Below are 27,745 nucleotides of genomic sequence, written 5' to 3' on the forward strand. Positions count from 1 at the left end.
GCTTGCGTTATAATATTTGTATGACAGGCATCATTGGGTGCAACTAGCGAAGACGTTAAATCAACGTTCGCATGATATCTTTGTATGACAGACATTGTCGGTTGTAACTAGCCAAGACGTTTAAATAACTTTAAAGCTTTTACTGCCACATTATTCATACTAAGCACAGATATAGCTACACTACTCTTTTGGAAATATGGCACCTCCCTGTTATTGATATATCTAACAAGCTTTTTTTCTTGCAGAATCGTTTATTGGCAGATATTTCTTGTTTTACTAATAATTATTACTAATAACGGCTAGAAAACAACGATAAATGAAAAAAAGGAATAGGCATAACTAGAAAGAAAAAATGACGCTGTAACTAAAATTGAAATGAACCGAATATTTTCCACAGTGCAATAATAAATTAGAAAGAGCCAGTCGTGAACGGTAGCCTTGAACGAAGCAAGAATGCAAAGCTACCATCCACTGCATTTACTTACCATAACTCGTGACTCCTGTAAATAAGCAATACTTAGACAAGAAGATGGGTTAAAAATACTATATAGAGGCGTGCGGTAACCACGGAATGAAAAGCAGGCATGCCGTAGTGTCAGGTTCGGAAATTTTGGCGATCCGTTGCACTTTGCCATTCAATATTATGACTGATTAAGCGGCCCTCAAACGTTTCGCCTCCATCGTAATCCGACTAACGTGGCAGGGATTTTGCAATCGGTAGGGACAGTTTGTGGCTTTCCCATGGTAGAGGGCATATCGAGTTCTAAAGCGTTCATAGTTTGTCCTAAACAGAATATTGGCACACGTGAAAGGTATTGTGTGACATAGCTGGCTTGGAATGACATTAATGTATTTGTGGTCATTGCAATAGCTTCATTGAGAAAGACAGTGGTATTAGAAGCGGGTGGTGTCTACTTAGTATAGTAGACTGGCTGATTTGCATGGGAATTTGCAGGCTACGTTAGTGCATCTTTCGCTGGCCTTACGTTCAAGAATATACGGACACCATATTATGGTGTAATATGTGGACAGCAGGATGGCGCATCGTCTGCTACGGTGCCTTAAGGCGAGGTCCTAACTCTCTGGTATTGCAAGGTACCTGCTGCCTTGTAATCAAGAAAGAACTACGTATGTTTCTGCGAAGTGGTTGTCACTGCTTATCCAGTGATGGTGTTATTGAAATATTTAAGTACTGATAAAAATTTCTTCGTGCTGCGCAGAAAGAACTTCAAAAGTGTAAATGGGTAGAGAAGAATGAGGCAAACTGGGAGCTGTGTGAAGTGCCCTTTAGTCCGCATTAATTGCTGTTCACACGCTTTGTAAATGCGTAGTAGAGATTACATTGTTGTTGAACTAAACTACACATCGCTTTAACATGCACCGCGAATAGCCAGAGCAAAATAGCACCACTGCCAATAGAAATAAAAAAAAAACGGCTGTCCTGAGGCGTGCTCAGCGTTCTATATTTAAAGAATAGAGCGGGGGGAGCCAAGTTTCCTCGCATTGCTTTCTCCCACTCTTCCCAACAGCCTCCAAACTAAACGCCTTGAAGTAGGAACGGAGTTCGGATCATTAGGAGGCGAAGTTTTAAAGGAGTAAGAGAGTACTCTCGTCGCCGCTCGTATGCTCATCCCAACTACAGAGCCCTTACGCCGTAGCCCACACTCCGTTAAAGGTATTGCGATGTACCGCTGCAGCCTTGACCAGTTTGGGCAGGCGGACATGCCACTGCGGTCTAATGGTTATGACTCGAAAATGCTGGCCACAAGGTCGCTGGATCAAATCCCGACCGCCTTGGCCGCATACAGTTAGGGCGCGTTCACACTTGAGAAGTAATCAGAAAACGAGAACGCCAGAGGGGCCGGAAAACCACGATCGCGCGCGTCGAAGCTGGTCACATTCGTTCTGCCCCATCTCACTACTGCTGCCACGAATACCTTGACATATCATTCGACTTTGCCTGCTTTCTGGGAACTAAATTTGTACAGAATTCTCATTATTCACGCAAAGTAGTGAAAAGAAACAGCTCGAATCTTTACAAATGTTGTTTTGTGAAATAAGCCAGCAGTAAAGACACGAGCGAACGCACCGGTAGTGGCGGCGGTGGATTCAGCTGGCTGTACATACACAAACGCGAGACACGTTGAGGCATGCCGACTCGCTGCTACCGCACCGTCTAACTCCAGAGTTCTCGGCGATCGTAATCCAAACCAGGCTCTCGATAAACGCGTTCTCGTTGAGGCTGTCAAGCTTCTTCGCGCTGCACGGCTACTTTGCAATTTGAGCAGATGCGAGCCCCTGCCGACGCTTTTGCTGCCATGTTGAATCTGAGGTCGGCTTGTTATATCACGTGGTTTGATCTAGCGTAGCTACGCCCGTGAAGTGGAACCCGAATCAGGTTTCGGGTCTCGGGAAAATTGGTCTCCGACCAATTCTCAGACTAATTTTCACGCGCCGGCCGAGCGGCGTGGTTTTCCGGTCACTTGCACTGCGAAACGAGCCAGTTTCCGGATATTTTCGCCGCTTTGGCTCTTCAAAAGGGGCCAAGTGTGAACGCGCGCGCCCTTAGGGGCGAAATTCCAGAGGCTCACAGCACCCGAAGGCCAAAATTTTTCGAGCCCACCATACGGCGTCCCCCATAATAATATCCTACCCGTCATAAGCGCAACCTGTATGCACGGGGAAGGGAGCTGTTAGATAAAGTCGTCGAAGGCAGGCACACACTCATCATTTAAGAAAATGCTCATAAACTTTTTATGCTTATAATAATGTCTGCTGCTTTACTGTTTATACTAAAGCTAACCGAAATTGGTGAGAAGTATTTGTCGCTATTCTCACTTTTCCGGCGCTTCACGATTGCTTGATTGATTTATGTGTCGGGTTCAACGTCTAAAAACCCCATTTGATTATGAGAGACGCCGTAGCGGAGGCTTCCAGAAATCTCGAGCACCTAAATCCAAGCACACGGGCCTACAGCATTTTCGTCTTCATTGAAAATGTAGCCGCCATAGCCGGGATTCAATTCCGCGACCGGCTGGTAAGCAGCCGAGTACCTTAGCCACTAGACCACCGCTGCGAGATTCCCTTATGCGACGCGTCGATTTCATTGATCTTTTAAACGCAATTTCCTCAGCGCCATCCTCCCAGGACATCGCACACTTGAAAACCAAAATATATTTATATAAAGTAATAGCCCCAATAATTTACAGCATTTGTGATGCACGCGCGTGCCGCCTGAAGTATATCAACATAGCACATTCATGTGAATATCACTGTACAGCACGTTTTAAAAAAATGACATTCCTGTGCTGCTCTCGAGTGTAAAGCACACCAATGAAGCCAGCTGGTTCGAAAATTTCAGGATCAAGAACTTTGAACTCTTTAAACAGCAATCGAACATGTGATGATTGGTTATTCGTGCTGATGGTATGTGGAAGATTGCTATAGTAGAAATACTGTGTTCAAATCAAAATACATTTATTTATTCCTGAGATATACATATAGCTTCAAAGAATATCGTAGTCTCGTTTATTGTTATTCTTTCTTTTTTCGGCTCAGTGAGTATGTTAGTACGCTGCGCAGAGTTATTTGCTTCCTTCAGTTATTTGAAACATGAATAACGGTAACCTGAGGAGCAAATTATTCCACTTACCTCAATTCTTTCTTCGATTTCCTGTAACAGGAACAATATCACATTTAAAATGAGTAAACATTGTGTCTGAACTGCGCTTGTCAAGTGACTTCTTCGCACGCTGAAATATTACTTCTTGTTCAGGTTGATGAATACCATTAAAGAATTAGATGCATTATTTCTATATTTAGCTGAAGCGCATTCCATTACTTTATCAAAAGAAAACAAACTAAAGGGGAGAAAAAAACGTGACTGGTGGACCAAGCCAAAGCTAGAGAAAACACAGACGGCGGGTGCGAGAACCGCCAGTGGTGGGTTCTTCTTTGTTTCATTAAATTTTAGCGTCATATCCTAATTTCTATTTTCTTAATAAAAGTACAAAAATGACCCCTATTACCTTCTATGGCAGTGTCGAGCGAAAAATAGGCCTTCGAACGAATTTCTCTGTTTTCGCGATCGTATTGTGTTTGATTGCATTGTATACATGATTTAGAATAGTTCCGTAGGAACGTTGGCGCAAGCTGTACCAACCTCGAGAATTAGCTATAGTCTGCAAAACCTCAGCTGAATCCTTATATAATGAGCTACCATTCGGGTCAGAGTGAAAAATATTGAGCCATGAATTTACAATGCCCGCTTCCTTCAAAAGCATTGGGCCTATGAATGATCTGTTATAACAGTGAATAAACTTCAGTGAAGGTTACAATATCATTTATGTATTGCATCTATTTATGTATTCATTTATGTATTGTATGATTTATGTATTGTAACAATATCACTTACGTATTGTACCTATATGCGAAGACAATTTCTGTTTGTTGTGGAATGTTTTCCCCTGTGCTAGAATATCTAGCAGAAACAAAACGCAGCGGGAAGTTCGCTGCATTCATCAGAACTACACCAACAAGCCTTCCCCAGATGTACGGTTGAACGGAGTACACGTCCTCACGTGATGCACCACTTCTTCGGGGGCTTCTTCCCATGCTTCTTTCCAAGCCTGTCTAACGTCTTTGTGGAGAAATGTGGTGCGGGCAAGAGGAACACCGTAGAAACGTTGGATGTACTAATGGGGAGTGTCCGCCGGGCCAATGAAAGCAAGGAAATAGCGGACATTTAGTTGTTATGAAATAAAGCATTGCGCATAATAGAAAAAAATGAACATCGCGAAATTCTGACAGGGCACACAAAACGAAGACCGCGTGACAACAGCGCTGCAGTGTGTTCTGTAAGTATTACGGGTGGTTTTTTTCAAGTTATAAGCATGAGTCAAATATCCCAAGCCTGAACCTTAGTAAGCGTTGCGGCCACGTGATTTGCTGAGGCGCAGCTATCCTTCTGACATCTTGTGATCCGAATGTTCCAGGCTTAATTTGTAAAGCACGATTTTCTCGTTTTTTTTCCTTAAACGTTCTCGCCGTCAAATATTTTTTTGATCTGACGTATATAGTCTCCAAATCTCTGCAAAAATAGGAGCACACAGTCAAGGATTGTGATCCATTGCACTTTTCTCAAAATTGTAACCCGCCATCGTTAGGTTACATCAACGCTGAGTTCGCGGCTGTCACTTCATAAACGAAGACCTGTTCTTCATAAACGAAGACTAAATGACTTTAGTCTTCATAAACGAAGACTAAATGGGGCTGTGATGCCTCCGTTAAGGTTATAATCACCTACTTTTGAAATTTCACAACATACTCATTATGACTTCGTTGCTTTTTTAATTGCAGAAATACGAAAGAGGGCAGCTGAATGCACACCAACAATTAACTCCATTGGCAATCTTTCTTTCACACGCATATAACTTTTGCTCGTTACTTTGAAAAGGCCAAGTAAAACTCCGCGTGGCACGAATTTCGAGGGCTCGAAGTAGGTTGCTCGAATGTGAATGTTGTTGACTGCTATCAAGCGAAAGCTGCGCTGATTGTACCTTGATTCTTGTGACTGGTGGAGGCGTTCTTTCTTTTCTCTTTCGACAAATCGCAAAATGCAGCGAGTGACCTTAATTTCGCATCGAAGTGTATGACTAAAACTCTTAAGTGCTGTCCTCGTTTCTTGATCTACTCTCAGTAGCAGACAAATTATTGTTGTGCGAACGTTGATTCTGCTAACGAGAATGTTGCGGGAAGCTAGCAGCAACGTAGCATCAACATTAATTTTGAGAAACAAGCGGTCTGAATGCTGGAGTTGGTTCCTGCATGCAGTATGCTGGAGAGATGTTGAACTGTTCACCCAGCACTTAATTTCTTATTATTCTCTATAACACGTAATTGTGTACGCGGTCCAGAAACATGTTAGCAAAAAAAAAAAAGATCGCTAAATAACTAGACACACTATAGGACGTCCTCCAATGCATCAAATTTCGAAAAGTTTTTTTTTTGCTGTATCGAGATTACTTGAACATCAGAAGGTTACCCAAGCTGTATAAATGGAGGGATATTGGAGCCTAGACGAATAGACTGTTGGGAAAGTTGGTAAAGCTTGTAATTCTCAACGAAAAAAAATAGGGCGAAGTTTGAACATCTGGCGAGATAAAGAAAACTGCATGACCAGCGCATACTAGCAGCTGTACCACCGAAATGAATATCCTAGCCTAAAATTTGACTATCACCTTCCCTCGGTATTTCATACGTGAAATTGAGGCCTTCGCCGTCCTTCTAAAGAATCTCGGTTTGGCACTGCTCACACCTGTCGGCTGAATTCCCCACAATCAGTGAAGCCGATTTTACACTTACGCTCCAGCTCTTCTAAGTCGGTAAAAAATGGCGTTGCTGTTTTCTGCTTCACTTCCGCTCTAAAGAAAACGGTCCCCCACCAGTTGGGTGAAAGTTTCACTAAGCAGCTATACAGGCTTCGAGAATCGCGCTATGCTGTTGCCAGCTTGGGCTGCCAATGGGAAAGAATTCTCCGGAGCTCAAAATTTGAGCCAAAAGACTCTATACACAGTGAAAAGGCTCGCGAGAAGCTGCTTCCCAGTGTCCCCTTCGTCTGCAGAAGGTTGGCGCGAAATATCATGTAGGTGTTGAGGAGGAAGAGGAGGAGGAAGAAAGTTTAAGCGGAAAGACAGGGAGGTGAGCCAGTTCTTAGACCGGCTGGCTACCCTGTGCTGTGGAAAGAGGTGAGGGGAATGAAAGATGTTAAAAAGAAATGTTGCGAAGAGAAAAAGAAATTACAAAAAAATTGCGACAGAGGAAAGGCAACATCAAAGAGTATAAGACACTAAAGTCTGTCTCCGAGGCCAGTTGTCCGCAAAAAGCACAGCAAAGCTTTCAAAGCCTTCTGGGCTGAGGATGGGCTTGGCCAATGACCCAGAATCCTTTGTTCCGACAAAGGCCGATCTTCTAGTCTATCCAGAGGTGCAGTGAGTTCTTGTCTTTGCGCGTTGAAATGGATGCACTCACACAGAAGGTGCGCGATGATTTCTTCGCAACTGCAGTAACTGCATGTAGGAGAGCTGGCCATCCCAATCAGATAAGAGTAAGCGTTCGTGAAGGCCACTCCAAGCCACAGGCGGCATAGAAGAGTCTCCTCAGCTCCAGATATCCTTGGGGGAAGATGAAGCTGCAGATCTGGATCCAAGTTATGCAGGCGCGCGCTTGTGAAGTCTGTTGAGTTCCACTGTACCAGTGTGAGGTCACGTGCAAGCGAACGAAGTCTTGTAGCTGCGTCGGTTCTTGAGAACGGGATGGCTGTGTATTGGGTAGCATCGTGTGCAGATCTAGCGGCTTCATCTGCGCAGTCATTGCCATATATACCGCAATGACCTGGTATCCACTGATACACTATGCTGTGCTGTTTTTCGATTGCTTGGTGATGAAGAAGCCTTATTTCAGCTACTAACTGTTCATTAGGACCATGGCGAAAGGGTGACATAAGACATTGAAGAGATGCCTTCGAGTCCGAGAAGATAGACCAAATTCCCGAAGGTTCTTTCACTATAAACTCCAGAGCTGCACGTATGGACGCAAGTTCTGCAGCTGTCGACGACGTCAAATGCGATGTCATGAATTTAATTGTGATGTGCCTCACGGGAATAATCACCGCCCCTGCAGAGCTTACTGAAGACACCGAGCCATCCGTGTAAATGTGAAGGCGTCTGTTGTGCTTCTCTTGCAGGAAAAGTGATGTGGCTTGTTTCAGGGCTATATGCGACGACTTTTTCTCATTTTGGATGCCAGGAATTTTAAGAAGGGCTTTGAGTGGGTGTAGGCACCATAATGGTATCGGCGGCTGTGCTGCATGCGTGAAGTGCAATGGAAGCACTGCGCAATGCTGAGCTACAGTTGCGCTGAACGCTGAGTTGGGCCTGGAAGTTCGAAGTGAGGCGAGGTGATGAGATGGAAGCCGAGCAAAATGTCTTATGTGCATTCTCAAAGCGTCTACGCGGATGTATGCGTTGACTGGATAATCACGCGCAATGATGACTGTCGCTACTGTAGACGCGCATCTCGGGAGATCAAGGCATATTCTCAGTGCTTGGGCTTGGATCGACTGGAGGACGCACAATTTTCTTCTTCGGATCCCGCAAAGCACGGGTAAGCAGTATCGCATATAACCGAGTAACAAAACAGTGTAGAGTCGAAGCATTGCTCGTACCGATGCACCCCACGTTTTTCCAGCAAGAAACCTTAGTACGTGGGTGATCATGGTGAGTTTAGTTTTCATGTGGGCGATGTGAGGGCTCCAGGAGAGGTCGCGATCAACTATGAATCCGAGGAATCGGTGGGTCTTCACGTAGTTGATCGTGTGTATGTTGATTTAATTAACATATGGGCTCATAGCCTTATGCGTGAATGCTATAAGCGAGCATTTCTTCGACGACAGGTCTAGTCCACGTTTTTCTAGGTACTTTGTCGCTATTGTAGCCGCTCTCTGAAGCCGGGCACGCAAATGAAGGCGTGTTACGCCTGACGCCCAGATGCAGATGTCATCTGCATATATTGATAGATGGACACATTCTGGAAGTGCGTCAACCAGGCCGAGTAGCGCTAGATTGAAAAGTGTGGGGCTGAAAACACCGCCTTGAGGCACATCACGACGGTTGCAATAGTGCGTTGTTGTGCCATTCTCCGTCTGTACAAAGTAAGTTCTGCCTTTCAGATAGCTGTGGATCCATTGGTAAACCCAACCCCCTAATCCAACATTTTACATGACATCCAGAATGGCTTCATGTGATACGTTATCGTATGCACCTTTCACGTCCACGAACAATGCCGCCGATAAATGTTTCAGTCTTTTTTGATGCTGAACAGATGAGACCAGGTCTACAGCGTTATAAATTGCGGACCGCCCACGCCGAAAGCCCGACATGCCATGAGGGTATACCTCGTGGTGGTCCAAGTACAACTCTAGGCGAGTCAAAATCATCCACTCCATCACTTTCCCGAAACAGCTGGTAAGCGCGATGGGGCGATAAGGGGTCAAGTGCAGAGGAGATTTACCTGGTTTAAGCACAGGGAGGAGGCGGCAGGATTTCCATGAATGAGGGATAAATCCGCTGCTCCACGAGTCGTTGTACACGGATAGAAGGGCCCGTCGAGCTGCTTCTCCGATGTTGCAAAGAGCCATGTACGTGATCCCATCCGGACCAGGCGATGAAGATCGTTTGCATGCCGTCAAGGCCGCTTGTAGTTCCTCTAGAGAGAAAAAGGTGTCCATTCTTGAATCTCTAGAAACTGGAGCGTTTTCTAGGTGGCGCGTGGTGCACGCGGACGCATGATCGGCAACTTTCATGCAGAAATCTTCTGCTACTTCAATTTCGGTGCGGCCTTGGTGGAGAGAAAGACACTTGAAGGGGCGATGTTGATGTGGCGATGTTCGTAGGCCACGGACAATTCTCCATGTCTGCGTCAAAGGCTTGTGTGGATCCAAAGATTCGCAAAGATATTTCCAGCGAAAGGATTGAAGTGAAATGATTCGCCGCTGATTTTTTTTCTGTAGACGCCTTGCCTCCCTCAAGTCGTGAAAGGACTTAGTGCGCCTATATCGTGTTTCTGCGCGACGACGGGTCGCTCTGAGCCGGTCGAATGCCGCTTGATGTTGAAATATTCTCAAGTATGTTGAATAAGATAGGTCGCTTCTTGAGTAGCACCTCTAATCGTATCCCCGAGGGTGTCCAGAGGAGGCGCTTCATTTTCTTGACACCTCTTTTCCGTCAGTAACCTGAACTTTGTCCAGTCGATGCGAATCGAGTGTCAAAGTTTGGCAATTTTTCCAGGCCCTTGATCTTCAAATAAGTTGGTATGTGGTCGCTTCCATGAGTTTCATATTCTGCGAACCACTTGACCTTTCCATTTAGGCTTCGTGACACAAATGTCAAGTCAAGGCAGCTGCTGCTCCAGGTGTTGAATTTTAGGCTAAGAATAAGCGGGATAGGTTATGCGCCGCTGTTGAAGGAAAAGTGAACTGTATTGCGCAGGAACAGCATGACTGTATGGCCAAACACAACGAGAGTCCTTCAGAGTCTGATAAGAAAGTTAGTTGCATATCAGGTGCATTTTACGAGTGGTAAGTGCTATGCGAGGCAGACAGGTCGCTTGCTGAGTGTGCACTGGCAAGATCACTGCTTACCTTTGAAGGGTCAGCGTTATTCCAATTCGTCTCTGCGCAGCCGTGAGTGTGGTTGTACCAATCTCATGCACAAGCGCACGTTCGTCATAAGAGAGCATGTGAGCTCGTTGAACTTTCGTAATTTCGAAAACTCGAGATAACTGCGCGAAGAAGCGTTTTCTCGCCTTAAATGAGGCGTAGGTAAGGTACCTGAACGCGCACATCCGGATTGTTTGGTTCTTATGTTTTTACCTGAGGTGTATATTCGTTAATTCTAAGAAAGTTTGGTTGTAATTAGCACGCACTTGTCCTTTCGCTATCTTCGCTTTACCGCTCGTTTTTTTTAGTTGTATTTCTTTCAGGATATCGGAGTACACATATTTGCTTACGAAGGCAGGAAGGGTGTAGTTTGCCGACAGGAATCCAATCACGGCGTCGACGACGCAGTCGATGGAACCCTAGAGGCCCGCAAGTTGGATCGTAGCGCTGCTCTCCTGTAAATATAAAATCAAACTGCACAGCTATTTTCTTGTGAACGCATGTACAAAACAGATTATTCCAGTACAGTTTGTCAATAGCCGGCTAAATTTGCCTGCAGCGCATTGTTATGGTGTATGGGCAGCATTGCCTCCGTTAGTTTGAGGACTGCATGCATATGAACGAACACACATCGCCCAGCTGCCACCACATTAGCCGGAGGTCGCAGTGGACAGTTGTGAGCGAAGTGCGATGTGAAGATTCTGACCAGAGCCACAAATGTTCTCTCCACGACGTCGTTGTAAGTTTAAGGGAAGGAAGATGACCAATTGTTGAGCCACTTTGTGCGAAGAATCGACGAGAAAAAAAAACAATGTTCTGACTCTGAGGCCGAATCTGAGCTGTTTGGTACACTGGCATTATGAAACCGGTGCGCACAAGAAGACGGACCAAGGAGTAGCCGGAGCCATCTATATACGCACCGACATTTGCTTTAACAAATTTATTACCAATAAAAAAGTACGTGAAGAAGAAGATGACAGACAGAGCGCGTGTGTGTGCCGTTTTCTGCGTGTCATCTTCTTGCACTTTTCTGCTTGCGTTTATCAGTTTCATAAACCAATGTCCCGCTTTACAAGAGAGTCTGACCACTCGTACTGTTCGTAATTTTGGTAGAATGTTCCTTATAGCCAATACTGGAGACGTAGGTGGTTTGGTTGTTAGAAATGAATTTGATTTTCGACGTTTGATGGGGCAGTGACAGTAGTTTTTGTTTGAAAATTTTATCTATGCAAGCGGCAGGATTACTGCCTTACAGCACGGCGTTTATTTCTGTAAAAAGACAGGGTGTGGAAACACGGACACAAGGAACCACCAGGCCTGCGTGGAACGCGCAGCGCTACGACAGCGAAAGCTGCAAGAGCTACCTTACTAGATCCTTTTGCGTACTTTCTCTAGGTAACTGCTACAAACATACTTGCAGGATACCCATTATGCTATAAATAATATTTTTGTGTAGTAGGGAGGCGTCCACTATCCCATTATTCGTCATAGGTCGAGCTAGCGTGGTACCCTATAAACACTTGCGAGAGATTTCCTGCATATTTTGGTGTTGTGGCTGACGATGTAATGGGTTGGAGAATTCGACGACCCACACGTTACGCGATTGGAATTGTGTGACGCGTGCTTGTTCATCTGCTGTTTTAAATGCTTCCTTTCACAAATTAACAAGATTTGTTTCCGGGTCTGAAGAGTGCTTAAGGACAGTGTGCAACTAAGTTTCAAGCACTGGCGCAGCTCAGTTGTAAAAAAAAAGAACGGGGCTGGCACGCAGGGGAGCCTGGTTTGAATACCAGTGTGCCCAAGGTGTTCTTATTTACTTGCTTTCTGATTATTTTGTGTGATAGTGGTTAAAGACACCACCGGTGGCGGCAGACAACTAGAGCGCAACAACCCTTGCGATCTCATAGCAGCTTACGTTGTAAATGGAAGTCGGCGCGGTACAAACGATAAAAGAAAGAAGGCTGGACACCAGGAATTTCAGGACACTAAAGTCAGGACACCAAACACGTACACAAGAACGAAGTCGATACATTAGTAAACGCGAATAAGCGGCACGAAATCGTAATAAGGATACACGCATCATGCTTCAACTTACGCGGTGTTCTAAGGGTGCCGTTATGAGCACATGTATTTCTGTTGCAAGAAATAATATAGCTCATATGAAGGCTTAGACAGAGTCATGTTTCAGTTGAGGCAACAGAAAACCTTAAAAGGCAAAATATTTTGATTCCTGAATGTCTTTATTTGAGAGATGATTTTTTTTGAAAAGGCAATCAGTTTTTTACTTTCATCATAATGCTAAGGAAAAGCCGTCTTACATATCAGAAATGCACGCCACCAATTCAGATGTACTTCTACCTGTCAACCTCTCTGCATGCCGCTTTTTGCACAATTTTTATGTCAAGTTTGTCCATCCGATAACACATCTTGTCGGAATGAACTTGCACAATTGTCCCAACGCGTTATTTTGAATCTCTTAACATTAAGTAAAAACTAATCGTACTTAAGTTTTATGAAGGCTTTGTTTTGCCAGGGCTTCTATTCATAGGTGTCAAATTTTGCGATGATTTTCTACGTCCTATAGACTAAAAACTTCCCGCAAGCCAGGATGCAATGGCAACATGAATAACAGCAACATTAACATTAGGAAAATCCTAGGTCCATGAAAGTTTGACGCAATACATTCGTTTTGGAGATTGCATGACGCATTGTTATAGGGCCCGCTAAAGAACCCCACGATGGCTGGAAAGAACACGCCTCGCTCTTTCCATCAAGTGCCAGCCTAGAAAATAGTTACTTCGAATCCTAACTTTTTTATTGGCAATTTTTCGCCACCTCGATGTCAAGTACTAAACATAGCTTCACTGGTTATCCACCTTCACAGTATGAGATGGCTCCTCAATGATTTAACAAAAAGCTGTTAAACCTTAAGATAAAGCGTATGACTGAACAAAAAAAAACTCTCATCATGACAAACTTGTTTTTCCACCGAAATTGACCAAGTTGGTTCGCTGGAAATAAAGGTGGTCACAGTTAGGTCGAGAAAGAGATTTCCTGCTAAGTTTATATGTCACATAACTTGTTGAAATCCAAGTGCTCACCACTGGTTCAGCAGAATTGAAGAATGCAACAGTTAGCCCCAAAAATCGGCTGCGAAGCGATGGCGACGAGCTGAATTTCACAGGTACGTACAACGAGATAATGCAAGAGAACCGGAAAGGAAGCAGTGGCTGCGAGAAGATCCAAAGCGACGGAAGGCCAATGCCTTTGAATGCCTTCCCGCAGAGCTATACAAGAGGCGTGAACATTCTTGTCAGCGCGAGTTCCTGGCTGTGAAGTTCGGACATCCGCATCGTGTCTGTAACTGACTGATTCTGTTTAGGGAGGCTCTATTTAAACAACAATCTGGAAACAACCTAGAGATTGGCAGTGCCTAGGGAATGAGAGAAACAGTACTCAGCAAATCGCAGTGCAGCAATTTTCTCTTCATAAATGTCCTATTTCACATGCCCCATTTTCACATCGGTGTTTCTTCACTTGCATTCCCCATGTACTTGGCTATCAGCTATATTTTGGCACTGATGTATGGAATCAGACTTGGAAGCACAAAAATTACAATAACAGCATTTAATTTGGCTTTATTGTGTTTGCTACTACAATGAGTTGTTTTGCATTACGAATTCCACGAAGCGTTTCGACACCCTTAGGTTTCATGGCATTGCTATCTTCAGGATGTCATAGCGAGAGTACATCAGCTCGATTAGCAAACGCAGATTTGCAATAACAGATGAGCACAAGTGAACTGTGGCAGGAGCAACACAACCGCGAATAGCGTTCCTAGTTTTGGCTCTACAAATAAGGTACGTTTTCCCACCACTATCGATTTAACTGGAAGATCGTGCCAGCTAAATCCTTATTTTTATGCTGAGGAAGAAAACGTCCAGTGTCACAATGTTTCCACTGCGGCAGTCACCACACATGCTAGTTACTCAGTCGTGACTGTACACGCTAGACGGTGCCTTTGTGCTTGGCGCTGAAAGAATGCAACGAATGAAGTTCACTTTATATTACATGAGGAGTCTGTTACTTTGAAGATGTTTTTTCTGGCATCGAAAATCATGGAGTCAGATTCTGGCCACGATAGTCGCATGCAACGTAGTATACTTCTTTATTTTTCGGAAGTGCGAGTAGTCACAGCTCAATACTCACTTATTTATCGCATGTTAAAAAGTATGGGGCATACACATTTCGATTGCCAGGGGCTGTGCACAGTGAAACAGTTTATAATTTGAAATGCTTTATGATCGAAGAAATCTACAACTCTCTCAGTCAGCGCCACTTTCACGCAGACACAAGACAGGTCGTTACCCTTGCTGCTCCAGCTAACAGGAGGACGTCGAAGACTAGGCTGACGCTTGCCAGTCCCATGGTGATCTCGTCGGAGGTTCTGCTGCTATTTACTGCACACAGAAGAATGTTGAGGTGAATATGCATCCTCTTAAAACCAAATAAAACGTTATAATGGACTGCTTGTTTGCTTGCGAACAAGGACAAAACGTACTAAATCATCTGGTAATTACGTAAGTTACTCCTGGTGCATGAATGTTTATTCAGAATCATTAAGCTTGCTGGTCGAAAGATGAAAACTTCAGGGCTAGTTTTTCCTCTGTTAGACAAAAATTTAATGAAAATCAACAAACAGGGAAGTCAAGGAAGTGAGAGAGAATCTCGTTAGCGGTCTTTTAACTACGTGTATTGCCTCATAAATGTAAGATAAATATTGTTGGAGAAAAGACTACTTGCTGCAGGGACCGAACTTGTCATCACGCCGTAGCTCAGCCTGAGAGAAAAAACCGCAGCTCAATCAGTAGAGCATCGGGCGTGTTAGCCGAAGGTCGTAGGGTTTGATGCCGGTCCCGGCGGTTCATTTCAAATCGAGGTGAAATGGGAGAAGCCAGTGTACTCTGTGGTGTAAGTACACGTTAAAAAACACTACATGGTCGGTATTTTCGGAGCCCTTCACTGCAACGTCTCTCCAATGAGACCGTGGTTCTGGGATGTAAAAACCCAGATAATAATACTAAGCTTGCACGTTTGGCCCATGCTGATGGCAAGTTGGCTTAGAAAGTAGTCAGCAAGCGTGAGCACAGCGCTCGAGTCTTTTTTGCTTCCTCAGTCGTTGACTGTACTTTCAAGTTTATGTGCTTCGCGCTACTGATCGTATTCATGAGGCCAGACCAACTCACCTACATTTTCATTCTCATTGAGAACATTGTACTACCACGGCAGTTAAATTGTGCTGCAATCAATGAGTGCGTTTGTAACAGGGTACCCTAAGAGACGCACAAATCCATTTTATCATTTGTTGTAGTCCTCGCACTTTCGACGTTCATTTTTTTGCAGAATGTGCGCAGCCGCTTACAACGCTTCCACGGGTAGTTGAAGGTGGCTTACCCCAGCTGGAAAGGTCGGTGACATCCGGAATGTACGCGGCTATCTTGTGCTGGCGCAGCTCATTCCGAAAGCCAAAGAATCTTGACACAAGGTTGTACCCATTCATCCACTGCAGGGAAATGAGCAATCGACTTTCACTGAAACAGAGGGACGACACCAACGTTAAGCCTGCATTCTATTTTCGAACTCCCGTGCCAAATCTCCGTGCACTGCTCAGACGGAAAAAATGGCTCATGCAGTGTGACCAGAACGTAGATATTCCTCGTTGGTGCTATTGTACAGCGGAGACGATATTTATCTGAAGACTCTGGAAGGAGTATACGGGGGGTGTTATGACTAAAAGGATGTATCCAGTTAGCGAAAAGCACACGTTAGGGAGGCATTTAGAAACACAGGGAACACAGTACTCTACATTGTTACAGCGGCTTGCAGAATACAGCGAACGGAACGTTAGGGTAACAACGCAACATTATAGGGGGTGCGCAACACTTTTTCGGCATTGTCAGAAAACGATGCCGTTGGTATAGTTGAGCCTACTGAGTACACGCGTGCCGAGAAATATAGTGTAGCACGTGGCCTGCTTGACCTTTGTAGTTCATTCTCAGTCAGCTAGAATTTGCTCCTTATTCTGCCTATCATCATCATCACCAGCCTGACTACGTCCACTGCAGGACAAAAGCCTCTCCCATGTTCCGCCAGTCAATCCGGTCCTGTGCTTGCTGCTGTCAATTTATGCCCGCAAACTTCTTAATCTCATCTGCCCACCTAACCTTCTGTCTCCCCCTAACCCGCTTGCCTTCTCTCGGAATACAGTTAGTTACCCTTAATGACCAGCGGTTATCCTGTCTACGCACAACATGCCCGGCCCATGTCCATTTCCTCTTCTTTATTTCAACTATGATATCCTCAACCCCCCTTTGTCCCCTAATCCAATCTCCTCTCTTCTTGTCTCTTAAGGTTACACCTACCATTTTTCTTTCCATTGTTCGCTGCGTCGTCCTCAATTTAAGCTGAACCCTCTTTGTAAGTCTCCAGGTTTCTGCTCCGTAGCTAAGTACCGGCAAGATACAGCTGTTATATACCTTTCTCTTGAGGGATAGCGGCAATCTACCTGTAATAATTTGAGAGTGCTTGCCTAATGTGCTCCACCTCATTCTTATTCTTTTAGTTACTCCACTCTCGTGGTTCGGCTCCACGGTTCGGCTCCGCGGGCAGGTTATTACCTGCCCTAAGTAGACATAGTCTTGTACAACTTGAAGTGCACTATTACTTATCTCGAAGCGCTGCTCTGTTCCGAGGTTGTTGTACGTTACTTTCGTTTTCTGCAGATTCATTTTAAGACCCACCTTTCTGCTCTCCTTGTCTAACTCCGTAATCATAAGTTGTAAATCGTCCCCTGAGTTACTCAGCAATGCAATGTCATCGGCGAAGCGCAGGTTACTAAGGTACTCTCCATTAACTCTGATGCCTAACTGTTCCCATTCTAGGCCTCTGAAAATCTCCTGTAAGCACGCGGTAAATAACATTAGGGAGATTGTGTCCCCCTGCCTTACACCCTTCTTGATTGGTATTCTATTGCTTTCTTTATGAACACTAGGGTAGCAGTTGATGCCTTGTAGATTTCTTCCAGGATGTTTATACATACTTCATCGACACGCTGATTCCGCAGTGTCTGCATGACGGCTGACATTTCTACTGAATCAAACGCCTTCTCGTAATCTATGAAGGCTATGCATAGTCGTTGGTTATATTCCGGTTGTATTTTGCCTATAAATGACGTCATATACCCAACGTCACGGCCATTGGCTGATTGAAACATTGTGCACTGCATAGTTGCTGGTGCCACCGCGGAAGCCTTCACGTGCCCGCGCGAGCGCTCGCAATCACACTAATAGTAAGCCACGAGCTTGAAAAAAAAAGGGGGGGGGGGGGCTGAAGGCCAGGACGAGTGCGTGCCGCAACTTCTTTTACTCGTGCCATCTCTCGCTGCTTAACTTCAAGCGAACTCATCAGCGCAAAAGGAGAAAGCGCCACGTACGAACACAGGTTGCTGTATGTTCGTACGTGGCGGGTTTGAATTAAATAGGGTGTAAAAGTGGATTCATGAGGCAATACACTCTTTAAATGAAGCCTTTCGATAGTTACTTGGAAAAGTTGTGCAGGGCTTTTTCATGCTGTTTTGGCGAACAGGATGTGAACTGACTATAGTTTAGGATTGAGCTAGTTGGTGTTGGCTATCTACAAGATCGCCTTTCTTCAAATAAAGATAGACAGACGTCACTACTGCTTTTAATGTGCACGTGTAATCTTTATATGAACTATCTACTTTGATTAAGTGCCTGGTGAGGTATAGAAAACTGGCTCGAGGAGTACGAGCGTAGTGGCGCCTTTAACTGCAGCATAATGCAACGTTTCTTGATCTCATGTGACGTCTATCGTGCGCCATATACCAAGTCTGCAATATGCACCAACTAACACAAAATTATGCCGTAATGGGTAGTTATGGTTTACGGGCTTGACCGGAATTCTGCGATCGACATGCGCATGCGCAGTCGTTTAAATTACCCGCAGCGTTTACTGTACGCACGCTGCGTTGTAGATAAAGAGTTGTCATTTCGTGCTTAACGCAGAGTATGCGAAACATGCCAGCTGTTTCTGATGGCTATTTTAAACAAAGTTTGGCCTTGATGTGGAAAGATTTACTCCTTTCGCAGCGACCAGCTGTGTAAAAAGGCTGTGCTTGACGTCAGGTAACTTTGACGACGGTGTATTGTGGCTAACTTAGCGTAGTTTTTTGTTCACTTCCTATTTTGAACGTCTCTAAGGCTTGCTTGAATGTCGATGCCAGGAAATCTGCAAGATAGTTTTGCTTTCGGTTCATATTTATTTACTTTTATATTTACTATAAAAGTAGTGATATTGCTGTGTTCTAAGATACAGGCAAGCATTGTCATTATGACTTTTTTCACTTTCTTTTATGCATTCGCCTTCCGCCTTTTGACGCCAATGTGAAAGCTTGAATACGTGACGCTGTCTCACTAAAATAAAGTGCGCTTTCGTAAACTAACGTTCGCGGCACAATAACGCTATTCCCTCAACCCGCTCTATGACGCTGGCGCTAAGCAATAACTGTTAAATAATGCCATGAGCAATTTCGAGCGATTGTCGTTGTAACAAAGCTTACTTTCACTTCACGCGGAAGCTATGGTCTCGAAATGCGTGGCTCTTTTGGTTTGAGGCCAGTGAAGTGTCGAGATCTTTAGTGATCCGTATTTTCAAGTTATCTACAAGCTACTTCTAAAATAATAAAAATATCTCCTACATATTTCTATGGTGGTCACACATGTGCCTGAACTCTCACCATGCACATGATGGAGACCAGGGTCAATGTTGTCTTCGCACTCCCCCAGCACATCACAGCTGCGGTCAACTCTCTGAAAGACAGGCAAATGCAACGATGCTATCAGATGTAGCGATGACATTTGATGAACTGTATATCAAATGCAGCAATCATAAGAGCAGCTATTACATGTACTATAAAATTTTGCTTGTGGAAGTTACTTCTTTGTAAGAGGAAACTTTTCCTAACGCATAGCGCATACATCAAACAAGGTTTAGAAAAGTGCATTGAGAGTTATTTGCATAACGAGGTTTTACAATCATTTGTGTCATGATTCATGTTTTGTTGTCTGAAATATTAAAATTTTAATATGGTTTACTTAGCTCTCGCCACATGTGAGGTTGTCAACCGATAGAGCAAAACTCTTCACTGTTAGTTGAAGTGGTTTTCCTCCGTCTTGCCACATGCAAACACTTGAACTCACTGATGTCAGTAGTAATCCGGCGGGACCAGTCAGCATCAGGCCAAGGCTGTTTAAACTTGCCCACTTGCAGCGACGTCAGCCGATACTCTAACGGTGACAAAGTGTCAAAACGTTTGTTGTCGTTTCGTAACCTATAAGCAAACAGGGAAAGCACTGAGCCTTCTAAAAATTACCTATAAGCACGATAGCTCTTAGTAGGTCAACAAAGAGTGAGTGAGACCTTTAACGAAATCTATAGTCGTTATGATTCTGTATCATGACTTTTCTCTACAATTGTATTACTGTGTATTATCCTATCTTTACATCTGTCTTATTGTGTGAATATACAAAAATTGTGAATTCTTGAACCCATGGCTGTAAAAATGCCTGACAGAATTGAAAGTATCAATAAACAAATAAATAAATAAACAAAGAGATAAATAAGGAGATAAATAAATACAAATGCAATACCAAAATAGAATACAATTGCACGGTTTATTTTTTTTGGGTAGGAATCTAATTCCTCAACGAGCGAAAATGCCCGAGTCTAGAGCAGCATAAACGTCGCTTCAAATACTATGAGCTGCGGCGTTACGTGCGTTAAAGCTCTAACATGATCAGGAAGGTAGGTGTTCATTTAAGGAAACATGTGGCCATACAGCACAGTGCTGGCGCCAGACTGTCATGTTGAAATACAACGTATAAGAGAGGTATCAGCGAAAACTGCACTCTTCATCTTTGATCACAACTGTCTACTGGAAGCGAAACAGCTATCATTGTAACCTTCACTAATCTCGGCCTACAGCTTCAACGTTTATTGTTCTTGCAGTGTTGTTAGGACAGAACTACTTTTGCAAAAAACTCTATAGTTGTTGAAAAACTGTATGGAGGCGCACTGAAAGCAGAATGATTCATTAACTCCTTTGCAAGTTACCTATGACTTGGACACTAAGCAAGAAGGAAAAATATTTTTCCCGTTATACGTCATTTTTTTCGATCAGAATTCGATTATTTACTCTTGAGTACCAAGATTTATTAACAATAACATCGCTTTTTGTCTATTTGGCTACAAATATGGCACTATATTTAATTGGTTGGGCCACTTAGACTTTTCTTTGCAAGAGTTTTTCCTCTTTTCAAATTGGTCCAGCGGCAACCCTAAGAGAGGCGATGCCCTTTACACATGGTTACTACGGCTATATATACAGGTGTAAAGCTGATTTTCTGAGGATAAAGGTAGCAGCGAGTGAAGCCATTTTCTGTTATGTCTCGAGTTCTCCTTAGGGGTTACGTGCCTTTGGTTTTGTTATATCAGAATACTCTGCAAACCTCCTGCAAGCTGATGCAATAACACCACAATATTATAACTTCACAGCACCTGCAATGCGCTAGATGTAGTAAATATCTTGTAAAGTTTAGTATTTCATGTGAAACGAGGCAGTATCCACTGTTCTTAACTCTCTGCTGCTTAGGAAAGCATTTTACGAACGTTTTTTACAGGCTTCGGCTATAATGACAGCGGTTTCCTAGACAAAGAAATATTTTTTTGCATTTATTACGAACAGATTGAGTTGACAAAACGAAATAATCAGCGGTGAAAAAGAATCATGTGCGTATATAGGACGAGGGCTTATTCCCACTAAATTTGTTTATGTAGTGGCAAAAACTCTCAGAAGACAGGTGTTATATGCGTTAGGGCTTCTGAAGAGCGTGGTGACAATCACGAAAAAAGACCTATGGCAATGTGACTTTACTGCGTTTTTCCTAGGAGCGATCAACAATGTAGGTTTCATCGCGTAGTGATTGACTTTAGCACAAAATTCATTTTTTTTATCCCGTACATAAAGGTGCACGTCGAATGTCGTTTGCCCTCCTCCCTTTGCCATTAATAGGATCCTGACTTGCTTTTGCAAATGAACGACCGTTGATTGCTTGACCGCTAAACCTTCGCAAAGAGAAAGCGCTAACACTTGCGAAGCAATTGGTCGCAGTGCTGCTAATAAAACTTACGTTGTCTCGCTGCAGTTCCTGTAACGAACTATTCTTTGCACCTAGAGCGCTCTTCTTCTTCCTCTTCGACTACAAGGATTTACGCTTAAGTGGTTTTGTTTGTTTGATTGTTAGGTTCCTGAACTTACTGGCACAAACCCACTCTGGGGGTTCGGTCATGAAATCTAGTAGTAGCTTATATGTGATGCACTGATTGAGTGCATGTTGGTAAAAGAACAAAAACGATGAAATAAGTAAAAATAATGGGTAAATGAAAAAAAATATCTAAAACTATATTATAAAGAATCAATAGGAGCAAAGAAGAGCCAATATTATTTTAGAAGACTGAAATTTTTAGTAGACCAGACAGCTGAGTTTATCTCACCCGGCCGAAATGGAATGTGTGTGCGACTTTCATTTACATTATCACAAGTATTCATCAAAAATATATTTAAGCAGGCATTTTAATTACATGCGCTTATATTCTTGAGTAAAATTGCATACGGCATCGAATACGTTTATGAGGCAATGTCCCAAGTGAGAGGCACCGAAACTAAGAACAATATCTGCCGCTAAATTTAAGCCTATTGTGGAAAACAGAACAACTAGAAGCCTTTTCGTAATTAAAGAGTTGTTTCTACATAATATAAAGTTATTCTTTATTGTTTCTGTTACTTCGCAGAATGGGCCCAGAGGAGATATTTCCAGACCAGCTCTCTGTAAATAAGCGTTTAATAGAGGGACACGATATCGAACTTTTGTTAAAATAACTTCCAACTTTCTAGATTGACCCCACTGAGGTTTCCAGGAACTTCTGCTACAGATGCAGTGCGAAATTTTGTTAAAAAACAAGCTTTGGGCACTCTAAGTTTTTTATCAGCGAAGCTGTTTCGAAAATCGTGACCGTAAGGAAAAACTATCATCGTCATAAAATATTATGCACCACAGAAGTTGGCCAAAACCCACTGCTCATCTCTGTTACTATAAAAACGAAGAACACAATAGTCAGCCAAAGAAAAAAAATGCGACACACAACTTTGTATGGGCTATCAGAAAACTATGATCATTGTAAATGGGTATGTACCACACGAATTTGCCAAATCCCAATAAACAAAACGTTTGCTAAGTAGAAAGAAGGCAGCAGGTAGCTCAACAAATTGCCTTAGATAGATGAACAAATGGCGACGGCGGTGGGACTAAGACACCGAGTACGTGCAGTCAGAGAATAGGCGGTTTACCGTTAGCGTAAAAGGTGGGGTTAAGAAACTTGCGTTAACGTGCAGCAGACGTTCATTGCGGACAGCGTCTTACAGTTTAGCAAGATAGCGTTTACGTGGTTTACGTGCCCCAACGGCGATTGTGATGCCGTATATTGGAGGGTCGATAAGTTAAAGAACACTAAAAAAGAAAAGAAAACGAGAATGCTTGCCTGTGTAACCACTCGAAGCAATGCTGCAAGTTGTTTTTAGTAATAATAAAAGTAAATAAATACGAAGCACGCAGAGCACGTGAAGGCATTTATGTTGCCAATTTGTTCACATCGATGTTCTAGTTGGACTTAGAGACGTTCGAAGCGGAAAGATATCTGAAAAAAAATACGTTAACTTATCCGTAATGTTCGGTTACCAAAGGTAAATGAAAGCAAGTGCAGTCGTCCAAACAGTCGCTTGCTCCGAATGAAGCGAATCTTTCAACAACTATGGCAAAATCACTTCAAAGTGGGCGTTGAAGCGCCGCCACGTTTATGTACCATACGGGCACCACACTTACACGGCAACTTAAAATCTGAACAATAGCGTGCGTTCAGTAGGGTTGAGAGCTGGGCTAGTTGGTGAGACATCATTTAGCCATATGGTGTAGTAGCGCAATTTTCACGGGGACAAAGAGAACAAGAACACACGACACTCGCTACACTCGCAACTAATTTTATTTCAGAAGCAGCACATCATATATGACCCATAACCCTAGCGACACAGAAAAGAACTACAAACATTGAATCATTGCCAACAGAAGCTTTTGCGCAGACTCAAGCGATAGTACACGGCAGTTACGCTTACACTTTAAGATGACATAACTAAAAACAGCCCTGGGTAACATCAAATAAAAAAAACAAAAAAAATTTTGCGGGAATTCACACGTGTTTGAAACAACATTTTGAAACGACAAAAAGGAGAGTATGACACATGCAAACACTGATCTCAATTAAGTCCTTCGAGGTAGCTGGCTTCTCGGTCACTTAACGAAACCGATGACTGACTAATGCATCCTTCTTTTCTTTTTTTAATGTGGAAGGCTTCGACAATTTCTCTGGTTAGTTGGTTTCCATGACGGAAGACTACGGTCGTGTCACTGAACAGTGGTGAGCAGCCACACTGGGAACAGTGTCTCTTTATGTGAGAATGAATGTCAGTTCTTAATGATCGCTTGTGTTCTAAAAGTCGGGTGTTCAAACATCGACCCGTCTGGCCGATGTATACCTTTCCACACGTTAGCGGCAAGCAATACACGACTGATAGGCTACACTTAACAAACTTTGTTGTGTGATTTACCGTACAACTACCAGCATTAGTGTTTACTGCTATGGAAACTTTACGGTCTAGTTTGGAACATATTTTACTAAGCTTGTTGGGTGCCAAAAAAACTAGTTCTAGGCCATAGCGATTACCTACGTTTTTTAAGTTATGGGCAATCTTGTGCGCATATGGAACTGACACTATGTTCTTCCTGTTTTCATTACTTGTCATTTTTTTATGAAAGTTGTTGCGTACGTGACTAATCAGCTTGTTAGCCGATCTACACAACACGTGTTTTTCGTACCCAGCATTTTTTAGCCTGATAATTTGTTGGTTGAAGCTTTCGCTAATCTTTTCTGGACATGACTTTGTTAAGGCTGCTCTCAAACATGAAAAGGCTATGCCACTCTTTACAACTTTAGAATGTGCCGATCGGTAGCTCAGTAAGGGTTTTTCCGTTCGCGGATTGTATGACCAGCATACATGTTCTGCTGTGGCATCTAACTCAATATCTAAAAACTGCAGTTTGTGATTGACTGGTAATTCATGAGTAAATTCAAGCCCTCTACTATTTTTCTTGAAGACTTTCAAAACTTCTGCGACCTTTTTATCCCGACCATCCGATTCAATAAAAACCAAAAAGTCGTCTACAAACCGAAACACTTTGAGTGCAAGCCCTTTAAGGTTTAAATCTCTTCCCTTGTCCATTTTTGCTAAATAAATTGTGCTTAAAACCGGGGCTACTTTCGAGCCTATTGTGATACCGGATTTTTGTCGGTACATAGCCTTGTTCCACATAACAAATGTCGACCTAAGGTAAAAGGTTAACAATTCAAGAAAGGCATCCACCGAAACACCACACTTATTCACAAACTCTAACTCATCGTTTTCTTCTGTTATACATTGCTTTACACTTGACAATAGCGGACCATGCGGGATGTTGTAATACATATCTTGTATGTCTACGCTGAAGAAATAGCATTTTCCTGGGTTATGTGCGCTTAAATACGAAACTAACGCCTCAGAGTTTGGCAGACTGAAAGGATCCGATACATTCAATGTCTTAAGGTGACACTGAAGATACGAAGACAAGCATAGTTGCCACGAGTCCCTTTCGGATACAAAAGATTCTTGGACTGGGTCCGAAGTTCTGTTTCGAACCATCGCTCTCTCCACCGGAAAAAGTGACACTTGTCAAGACCATGGCGCGTCGTGTGTCGGAGGAGGATCGTCCAAGATTCATCACCGAGTGCGTCGATGTGCTTTCCAGGACAATAACCAGCGACAGAAAACAACATCACGTAAGAAATTTAGTGAACTTTGGTGTAGAAAACAGCTTGCGTTTTCTTACGTCAGATAAGGAAGGTTGTTTGGTTGTCATACCGGAAGGTCTCTTTCAAGATAAGGCGTTGGCAGCCGTAGAAAAAAATTTGTCCGTGTAGACGTAAAGGCAAACAAGGTTAAGCAAATGGCTCTCACTTTACTAGAGAACAGTAAATTGGAACGGCTTGCATCAGCAGTAAAAAGCGCAGGTAGCTTACATCTTGAGTTGTTTTTTGCGGCAAAGACTCATAAAATTGATGTTCCATTCAGAGCCATTGTATCCGAAAGGGACTCGTGGCAACTATGCTTGTCTTCGTATCTTCAGTGTCACCTTAAGACATTGAATGTATCGGATCCTTTCAGTCTGCCAAACTCTGAGGCGTTAGTTTCGTATTTAAGCGCACATAACCCAGGAAAATGCTATTTCTTCAGCGTAGACATACAAGATATGTATTACAACATCCCGCATGGTCCGCTATTGTCAAGTGTAAAGCAATGTATAACAGAAGAAAACGATGAGTTAGAGTTTGTGAATAAGTGTGGTGTTTCGGTGGATGCCTTTCTTGAATTGTTAACCTTTTACCTTAGGTCGACATTTGTTATGTGGAACAAGGCTATGTACCGACAAAAATCCGGTATCACAATAGGCTCGAAAGTAGCCCCGGTTTTAAGCACAATTTATTTAGCAAAAATGGACAAGGGAAGAGATTTAAACCTTAAAGGGCTTGCACTCAAAGTGTTTCGGTTTGTAGACGACATTTTGGTTTTTATTGAATCGGATGGTCGGGATAAAAAGGTCGCAGAAGTTTTGAAAGTCTTCAAGAAAAATAGTAGAGGGCTTGAATTTACTCATGAATTACCAGTCAATCACAAACTGCAGTTTTTAGATATTGAGTTAGATGCCACAGCAGAACATGTATGCTGGTCATACAATCCGCGAACGGAAAAACCCTTACTGAGCTACCGATCGGCACATTCTAAAGTTGTAAAGAGTGGCATAGCCTTTTCATGTTTGAGAGCAGCCTTAACAAAGTCATGTCCAGAAAAGATTAGCGAAAGCTTCAACCAACAAATTATCAGGCTAAAAAATGCTGGGTACGAAAAACACGTGTTGTGTAGATCGGCTAACAAGCTGATTAGTCACGTACGCAACAACTTTCATAAAAAAATGACAAGTAATGAAAACAGGAAGAACATAGTGTCAGTTCCATATGCGCTCAAGATTGCCCATAACTTAAAAACGTAGGTAATCGCTATGGCCTAGAACTAGTTTTTTCGGCACCCAACAAGCTTAGTAAAATATGTTCCAAACTAGACCGTAAAGTTTCCATAGCAGTAAACACTAATGCTGGTAGTTGTACGGTAATTCACACAACAAAGTTTGTTAAGTGTAGCCTATCAGTCGTGTATTGCTTGCCGCTAACGTGTGGAAAGGTATACATTGGCCAGACGGGTCGATGTTTGAACACCCGACTTTTAGAACACAAGCGATCATTAAGAACTGACATTCATTCTCACATAAAGAGACACTGTTCCCAGTGTGGCTGCTCACCACTGTTCAGTGACACGACCGTAGTCTTCCGTCATGGAAACCAACTAACCAGAGAAATTGTCGAAGCCTTCCACATTAAAAAAAGAAAAGAAGGATGCATTAGTCAGTCATCGGTTTCGTTAAGTGACCGGGAAGCCAGCTACCTCGAAGGACTTAATTGAGATCAGTGTTTGCATGTGTCATACTCTCCTTTTTGTCGTTTCAAAATGTTGTTTCAAACACGTGTGAATTCCCGCAAATTTTTTTGGGTTTTTTTTATTTGATGTTACCCAGGGCTGTTTTTAGTTATGTCATCTTAAAGTGTAAGGGTAACTGCCGTGTACTATCGCTTGAGTCTGCGCAAAAGCTTCTGTTGGCAATGATTCAATGTTTGTAGTTCTTTTCTGTGTCGCTAGGGTTATGGGTTATATATGATGTGCTGCTTCTGAAATAAAATTAGTTGCGAGTGTAGCGAGTGTCGTGTGTTCTTGTTCTCTTTGTCCCCGTGAAAATTGCGCTACTACACCATATGGTTAAATAATAGCGTGCGTATGGTGAGCGGTACGGCTCACGTACGTTACCGAGCATGCGTACTTCAGTCCCGCTGTTTCGGTTAGCCCGCTAAGTGTGTGGTTTAACTGGGACCTGCATTTAATGAGAACAAACACAGAAACAACAGAGTGCATTACCTACCTGAAATCTAGAAACGGCCTAGAAGCAATGTAACAACAGCGTGTATCACCTAGCGAAGGCCCCAAAAGAACCTACAAGCAACCAGATATGTCTTCAGAATAGTCCAGTTTGGCTGGTTGAAGGCTTGCACCAATTTTGTTTGTTTCGTTTACGGTACAATAGTAACTAAGCCCCTTCGTTGCAACTTCAAATGCGTGGACTGTGCCGATGGCATCGACAGCTC

The 27,745-nt window shown here is 43.2% G+C and overlaps 1 long non-coding RNA gene across 1 annotated transcript in view; it reads left to right on the plus strand.

The window, feature by feature from the left end:
* The first annotated feature begins 14,382 nt into the window (after window positions 1-14,382).
* Window positions 14,383-27,745, plus strand: part of LOC142786358 (uncharacterized) — a 38,541-nt gene continuing 25,178 nt past the window's right edge. The window contains exon 1 of the long non-coding RNA XR_012889021.1: window positions 14,383-14,698. This is a non-coding gene — a long non-coding RNA (uncharacterized LOC142786358). The remainder of the gene's footprint in view (window positions 14,699-27,745) is intronic.

The sequence above is a fragment of the Rhipicephalus microplus genome, unplaced genomic scaffold (genome assembly GCF_043290135.1).
Source record: "Rhipicephalus microplus isolate Deutch F79 unplaced genomic scaffold, USDA_Rmic scaffold_23, whole genome shotgun sequence".
Lineage (NCBI taxonomy): Eukaryota > Metazoa > Arthropoda > Arachnida > Ixodida > Ixodidae > Rhipicephalus > Rhipicephalus microplus.